Genomic DNA, 9,019 nt, shown 5'->3' with positions numbered 1-9,019 from the left:
TAAAACACGGACGACCCTCACTGCAAATGTAATGGTGGTCAGAGGAGTCATCACTGCACATAAATATCGCAGTTCTGAAGTGTGCAGAATAATTGTTTTGTTAGCCCCCTCGCACGCATAAAATTTTCGTGCGCGCTTCCCACTAGAATAATTTCATTTTCGTTCTTTCCTTGTTGGCGCGTGTTTTTTCTGAAGTTCTCCTGCGTGGTAGATTGGGACTTAACCATTCCCGTGCTCTCGCATAGGAGGAAGGCTACGCATGTAGCCATTTGGCACATCGTTCTTTCACTATCTTGCTGCCAAAGCACTCAGATGAGGTGTAAAAAGTATGGAAATCATGTCGCGCTACACCATTAAAAATAAATGGCCGCCAAGTGCCTTGCGCACGAAGTGAAAGCGAAAGATTTCAGCTCGTAGCAGGCGCCCGCCACTTGCTGCCCGCTAGCGCAGCTCTGGCAGCTCTCGGGTTCTAATCGGTTTCGCCACAGCAGCTCGGTAGTGTGGCTGCTCACCGCAAACGCCTCAACTGGTGGTGGTGGTGGAAAGCATTTATTAAGAAAGAGAGGTGTGGACTCGCGCAGGAGCCCTACATACTAGGTGGAGTCCCTAGTCCGGGACCTCATTGGTCGAAGCCGCCAGCCTGGCCCTCTTGACCAAGGCCTTTTGGGCCTGAAGGTCTGAGCAACCAAGCAGGGCAGCCTCCCAGTCCTCTCGGGCAGGGTTGGGGTGGGGGGTGAGAGCCGAATTTTGCTGGCAGGCCCACACCATGTGATAAGTGTCAGCCACCTCGCCACAGTGTTGGCACCTGCCAGTGATCGCAGGATCAAAATGTTTCATTACTGCCGGGCACAGCATTGTGTTGGTGTATAAGCGAAGGAGAACGCGTTCGTTCGCTTTCTCCAGTCCCTTAGCTGGGGCTGGGTACCGGCGATGGCAATCCTTATAATAGGTAGAAATGTCTTTAAAAGTTAAGAGAATTTCGCCTTCTTGTTCCAGGACCTCAGGGGCAAAAGGGGACGCCCGGTAAGTGAGTGCTAGCCCGCCGGAATGGCCGCTCTTTCAAAATATGTCTGTACCCCGTTTCGTACATCAGGTGCAACGCTGTGGAAGCTACGGAAGCAGTGCGCTCTCCAAATTTTATCACTCCGCGCGTTCCGTCTATGCTTTGCTGGGCGCCAGCAGCGTTTGCTCGCACGAGCATGCATGTTAGGCTGCCGCGACTGGATGCAAATAAAAATATGACTAAAAGCAAATTGATATAAAACAACGTGCTAGCAGCCGAATGAGCCCATGGTTTGTCTGCTTCGAAGGGTAAATTCTTATTTTCATTTAGAACTGACCTCGTATAAAGATCGTTTTGAGAAAAATCGGTCAACAGACACCGAACTGTTTCTAAGTGCGAACGAAGCCACTAAAAAAAGTATCTCTAGCCTCCACAGCGTTGCACCTGATATATGAAACCACGGAGGAAGGAAACTTAGGAGAGGCCCTGACGTCACTCTTTGTGAAGCAAAAGTGAAGCCGGAAGTTGGCGTTGCTCATGGCGATGCTCCGCATTTTGTGCCACCCTCCTCTCTTGTTTACATCTTTCGCGAAACCACGCCGCGCTGCGCGCGGTTTCGCGCGCGGAGAGCTCGCGCTCGCGCTACATCCGGCAGAGCACGGTGCAGGTAACACAGCGCAACAAGACACGGTGACCAACGCAAACCCGCCCACACAGCGCCTTTGCCACGGCACGAAACCTACCAGAGCAACACGTGTGAGCGCTCAAACAACGCCGCCATTGTGGCCCAAAAGGCGTGGCCATACAGCAAAAAAATAAAAAAGCAGCAAAAAATGAGAACCTACCACGTAATTTCCGCCACACTTTTCTCCTAGCGTGCGGAGGGCGTAGGGCCTCTCCTTAGTTTCCTTCCTCCGTGTATGAAACGGAGTATAGCACACTATGCTGAGGAGCCTGGATCACGCGTGCAACCACCGACATTTTTGTCAAGATGGGTGAGTGGCGCCATCTCCTGTTACTTGAGCCAAACGTGACCGGTCAAGCGCGATCTCTGAGTCTATGTTTTGGCAGCGGCAGACGCCAGATGCGCAATAAATCTTGCGGAAGGTATGGTTGAACAGAGCCATATATTTTAAGGCGATACCCTAAAGTGGCTCATGCCCCGATGGCCTCGACATAAACGCGTCGTCCGGTCCAGTGGTACAAAAACTAGCATCATCAGCAATTTCTCTAGCTCCATAAGCAAGAAAAAAAATGCAACGGCTCATACCTTTCATATTGCAGAGGCTACAAACACTCAACAAAGTGAAACGTACAGTATATAGTTACGTTCATGGGAATCAAGCTTACAACCCACAGAAATGCGGCGGGTGGTCGAGTGGTAGAAAAAAAAAAGAAATGAAAAAAAAAGAAGACCATGTGACCTTAATTCTCAATGGCTCACATCCCCGTAACCAATGGCTCATACTGCCGTAAGCAAGCAAAATATGCAATGGGTGATGCATGCAGAAGGCTGAGGCTACAAGCGCTCAGCAAAGTGATGCGAACAGTGCATGCATTCATTGAAATCACCCATTCAACGCACAGAAAAGCATACGTTTCAATTCCCTACTGAGAGGATGCAACGTAAAGTCGAAGCTAAACGTCGTTGGCGCGAGTCTGACCCCACTATACGAGCCCGCGAAGCAGCAGCTAAGCGTTGAAAACGAGCCGAAGAAGCCGAACTGCGAATGGCGCACTGCGACGATGCGAGACGGCCCATTACCAAGTGTGCAGCGGACTTTCGCCTCCGCGTGTTACAGGTGTGTAACATGCTGCCGAACTTTTTTTACTTGAGCTAGACGTGACTGCCCACACGCTATCCCTGAGGCTATGTTGTGGCAAGAAGCAGACGTCTCCAACGATACATATTTGCAGCTGGAGTTCTTTTGGAGCAGTTTGGAAACTATTTACTAGAAGATGCGTGGGTGATATTGTCATTTTGACGTCGCCTGCTTCATCCTGAGAATTCTCGGTCTGTTAAAAAAAAGTATGGTGAGGACAAAATAAGAAAAAGAACTTGGTGGCGCAGCCCACATGCAAGTTTCAAAAGGGACGCTCATAGCATCTATAGACCGATACATCAGCATAAATATGCCTACACGCTGGATATCTCTGAGGCTATGCGTTTAGGGACACTGTGTTGAATTGGGGGGTGAATTCTTACTGTACGAGTGGAGTGCTCCATGTTGTATTTGCCGAAGGTTCGTCCTGGCCTCACGTCTATCACTGAGATATAAGGCCCATTGTTTACCTGGAAATGTTTGTCTTCATGTAATCGCAAAGACGTTTGGATAAACGAGCAGTAAGGAAACGAGACGTTCTCAGCATCTTCTTGTTCGACACCAGAAAAGCATTTCAAAATACAGTTGGAAACTTATGTTACGCAGGACATTCATTATCACGGGTGCTTAAAAAGACCAGAGAAGCTCGTGCGAGAAGTCACACATTTTGTAATGTCAGACATATCGGAAATTTACGTACACGGCATATATATATATATATATATATATATATATATATATATATATATATATATATATATATATATATATATAGACATATATGTGTGTGTGTGTGTGTGTGCGCGTGCGTGCGTGCGGTCGTAACCTAATGAAACCAAGGTACACATAAAGTATCTCGCGTATCTTTTAAAACTATAACACAGACATGCTAACATACAGCAACATGAAAGTCGATGAGAAATAACCAACCTGCTGCATGTTGGCTCAGAACTCACGTATTCGCATTACGCATGCGTTGTTCTAGAATCATGCTACCTAGGCGCTGTTTCCCATCCGTTTGTTTTAGGTATTCTATGTTGCTGGCAGCAGCTGGCAACAGCGAAATGATAATTGACAAGTCCTGCACAAAGAGTGCGGTTCAAATGCTATATGAACATGTTCTTGAAGCTTTGGAACGCTTACAAGTATACATTACGCGACCCAAATCCCCACGAAAACCGTAAGTGGGGTGGACAGAAGAAGCACTCTGTCGGTTTGCAAAATTGGCCAGGAAAAATCTTCGATGTCATGTCCACGTAAACACATCCGTGATGAGTTGAAGGGGTAACTAATTCAGGAACATTTCTGAGGTTTCGCAGATCGCATTGTGCATGATGACGGAGCTTGAAATGTAAGGGTGTGAAATTGGAAAGCCAGTTATTGCAGTAAACAATCAGATTTGAACGCTAGATAAAGCCATGAACTTTAGAATCATTGACATCAAACGAAAAGTGCACCGAGAGGGCCGCGATGGCGCTTTTGTGCGTGATGTGATATATTTTACCGAGCAGATAGCCGCTCAAGTGGGACGTCGATTCACGGGACGGAGCGTAGCTTCTTTAGGCTGTCCGCAGATACTTAGGGACGTACAATAAGTTTTGAATGTAGCAACAAATCACTAAGTAGCATAATTCGACCCCAAGTAGTTGAAAAAACACGCACAAAAGATAAGTATAGAGACCGTAAGATTTGTTGCATCAGCATGCAGGGTTCTCGCAAACAGAATAAATGGCTAGAAATTAAAACGCACTTGAGTGACTAAGCTCTTACTGTGTGCGCCTTGACCGAAACGCATTAACGAGCTAACGAGATTCGGAGCAGCCGTCTGTTATGGACTATTTTGTAGGGGAAGGGTGCAACAGAATGACTGAGTTAAGGAAAGGCGGAGGTGCAGGCATCTTCAAAATGTGAAGTGGGAAACGGTTAAAGAGACACGTAAGGGGCATTTATTGATTTATGGCAATGCGGAAATCGGCAACTATCCATCATCAACGCTTTAGTCTGAGAAGCGGTTTGCGAACGACTAGACCAAAAGATGATAGGTGAACAAGGAACAGATCTCCCATGTAGCGATAATAAGCGTATAACCTTAACTTGAAGAGATGTACCGACATCAGATAGGAAGCAATAGAAGCAGAATAGTTAAAGCTAAACGAAAAGCAAATTTTAGAAATAACAACAAGCATAGAGAAGAAAATGGAGACATTTCCTAGAACAGTCTGGGATTACAAGGAACTCGTAGACGTCATTGTTGGAGTGGAAAAAGAAAACCAAACAAATGGTGGAGCAAGGAAAAAAAAACACAAGCTATAAAAGAGCATAAGCCGGTGTCAATGAATGTAGGGGGCGAGGACGTAGAAGGAAACAGACACACAGAGACAGCGCAGTCTCTGTGTGTCTGTTTCTATGTCCTCGTTAAGTCGCGCTTATACATAATATAATAGCTAATTTATTTAGCAAGTGAATGTTTACAAGTTGATATGGCCGTTAACACTACTATCCTTAAGATATGCTCATACTGAAGTCGCAACGCTAGCAAAGCGCCCATCTGTCTAAAGCTCGTATCGCGCGTTGCTATATTGTTAAGGTCGTTAATAATGCTGGTCGTACACATTCTAAGTTGCATACGGTATGCTTCTTAAGACCGGCTAATAAAAATGTGAGCTGGCCAGTTGCATCTCAGTGGATTTCAACACGGTGAAACCACCGGAAAACTCAAAGCGAAGGCACGAAAGAAATACGGTCGCCGTTGCAGCTCGAACAACGCCCATACGCTTACGGAGTCGTGGCTGTTGCTCTACTGGGGATGCGGCAAGAGGCATCACGGGAAAGTTAAAACCGAAACTGCGGTGCTTGTTGGCCACGTTGTAACTGCCGTATCTGCATGAAACGTAACAGTAGTCGGCCTTCGAACAAATACGCTTGCGTGTCTGGCGACTGTTGAGCTTTTAGCACTTCATACGATTGTCGTCTGAACAATTTAGTTGCGCTTTTAGCGTTTGCGCTTGCGTTTCTAGCGACATATCTGCACATTACGTACATAGTTTACACGTAACTTTACTCCGTATAGCTATCTCTTAATTTCCTATCGCAATTGGTACTTCGACTTTCTGGCGAAACTGCGACTATTTTGTAACACTCCTGAACTTTTTAACTACACATTGAATGGAACGAAATTAGTGCAGATTATTTATTAGTGCTTGCATATATTTGGTGTTTACATATCGAATGATTTATCATGACACTCTTACATAACCTACATTACTAACAACACTGGTCGTGCTCTTTGTTTCGTACACTTTCGCTAAGCGGCTGCACACCTTAAACTGCACCTGCATCAAAGATTAATCCGCCCAAAGCCCGAGTATGCTTCTGTCGTATGTGACCCAGGTCAATAATCATTAACTGACACCTTAGAATTACTCCAGAACCGTACAGCTCGATTTATACTCAATAATTATGCTCGTACTGCCAGTGTCACTTTAATAAAATACACTGTTCACCTTCCAGACCATGTAATGATAAGTACAATTTCCATCCTCCAGCTTTTTTATAAAATTTTCTTTCATAATCAAGTACTTCGACAGGAATACTATACATACTTTGTCCTTAAGTACGAGGATTTTCATTCCTTCAAAAGCGAAGTACATAATTTATTATAGGTGTATAGATCAATTTAGCTTCTTCAAGTAAATCTTGCAGGTCAATCTATCTGAATATTGCCTGGCGTGTACAATGTAGAACTGTACCATACAGTAGATTTTATAACTTACTACGCTCTACAACATAACCCGTGTTTTTATTTTGCCGCTTAGCGGCTGGTATAGTACGATATGTAAAGGCAGTCGTGGAATATCAGCCGACGTGACAACGCGCTAGAACACCTGCTGTTAAACGCCCTTATGCGCAAGGCCTGCGGGGGCAGTATACTTGTAAAACAAAGGTGAAACAGCGCTGCATGGATTTGTAGGACAGTACGAAACCAAAGAACGGGGAACAAACGGGGAACAAAAAAAAGTTAAAGCGCTCCGTTAACATAAGAATTGTAGTTTGAAATGTTTTCAAACGGATTGAAATTAGGGTCTCATTGGACGGCAACGCCGCATGTGGTGCTGCTGTGGGGTGTTACATTTTCCCGATGGTTTTCATTGGAAAAATTACAGACGGAATTGTGTGTGTGCACACAGCAATCTTTTTTCTCCCTTTCATGACAGGTGAAACGCACTGTACGTTAAGATAATATATTTGCCATACTGGAATATCAATTAGAGAGCCGTCGACAGCCCCCTCACTTGACGCCACCACACCATGTAAGTACCACAGCGCTACAGGCCGGATTAGAACGTAATGCCGTTGACACACGGAAAGTGCAATGCACAGCCCCTATTTGTTTGAAGATAAAGTGTCTCGGTGCGGCTGCCAGAAAAACGATTTTGACCTTTATTGTTATTCACTGACTAGGTTTTTGTTAGGCAGAACGAGAATATATTAATTGCCATTTGCTTCGTGTGACAGTGAACTCTGCATCCTGGGCACGATAGGGTTTTTTGTTCAAAGCGCGTTCCGTTCAGTTGATGCAGTCACCAAGTAGGCAGTATGCAATTTTTTTAGAATGTGCGGGAGAGAGTAAGCAATCGGCAAGCGGTGAACTCCCCGGAAGTTCACGTCCTTGGTTTGTTGTCTGATTGAAGAAAATATACTACAAAACGAGATATTTCTCGTCTTCCAAGGAATGAAACCTTGACATGAAAACTCAACTTTTTTCTTCTCTAGCTGAGACACGTTCACCAATAGTAATGCCTATGACTACTGACTAGCCCGGATAAATCGGAATCGTTGCCAGAGCATGCATCACCTGCTATATTTATTTAAGCAATATATTCATGTTTCATGACTGCACAATGGCCTAAAAACACAATACTAGGCGCTCATGCTGTGTTATATGGTTTTCTTTGTTTTTGTCGCTTAGACTGGCTCCAGCCATGAATCTATGCCTCCCCCACCAAAGGCCAACGGTTCAATTCCCACCCTAGGGCATGGGCCCCAGTGCCTTAATTAACTATATCTTAATAATTTGTGTTTTAATTAACATTGCATTTATTAGCACAATAGGTCGCTGATTCGATTGCAACTCAAGGTCGTCGGTTCGAGTGCCTTAACTCTATGTTATTTAACAGCGCCTTTATAAACATCGCCTTCATTACCACCAAAGGTCCTGACCTTATATTTCTGCGGAAATCCGCAAGGTGGAGGGAAGTAATTAATGAAGGGAAAATGATACATCCACCCATTCGTAGCAGTTGCTACAAAGGAAACCCATACGAGTCCCGGACCAGGACGAATTTTTCTTTAACTGCGAGGCTTTTCTTTCGAGGAACCCGTATGGGTTTCCTTTGTAGCAATTGCTACGAAAGGGTGGATGTATCATTTTTTCTTCATTAATTACTTCCCTCCACCTTGCGGGTTTCCACAGAACTGTTACGTTAAATATTTGCGTTTGCTTCGAGTTGTCGATAAACTCGACTTCGCCCTGCCATCCGCTAGCCGCCTGGTTAGCTCAGATGGTAGAGCGGCTGCCCCGGAAAGGCGGAGGTCCCGGTTTCGAGTCCCGGACCAGGACGAATTTTTCTTTAGCTGCGAGGCTTTTCTTTCGAGGAACCCGTATGTGATTCCTTTGTAGCAATTGCTACGAATGGGTGGATGTATCATTTTCACTTCATTAAACAAAGGTCCCGGTGTCGACTCCCACCCAAGGACGTAGTTCAAGAGCCTTAATGAACTATATCTCAATAAACTGTGCCCTAATTAACGTCGCCTTAACTAACAACAAAGGTCGTAGATACGACAACCACCAAAGGTCGTAAGTGCAAGGGCCTCAATAACCAGATCTTAATTAACATGGCCTTAACTACCGTCACCTTCATTCACAACAAATGGCGTTGGTTCGACTGTCTTAACTGACTATTATTAATTACCTGTGCTTAATTAACATCACCTTCATTAAAACCAAAGGTCCTGGTTACGACTGCCACCCAAAGTCGTGGGTTCGAGTGCCTTAGTAAGAATATCTTAATTAATTGTGACTTAATTAACAAAACATTCGTTACCAGTGAAGGTCATGGATTCCACTCCCACTAAGGGTCGTGGATTCGAGTGCCTTAATTAACTATACTTTAATCAATCCTACCTTATG

Source organism: Dermacentor albipictus, chromosome 7 (assembly GCF_038994185.2).
Source record: "Dermacentor albipictus isolate Rhodes 1998 colony chromosome 7, USDA_Dalb.pri_finalv2, whole genome shotgun sequence".
Classification (NCBI taxonomy): Eukaryota; Metazoa; Arthropoda; class Arachnida; order Ixodida; family Ixodidae; genus Dermacentor; species Dermacentor albipictus.
Note: the sequence above shows the minus strand (reverse complement) of the source record.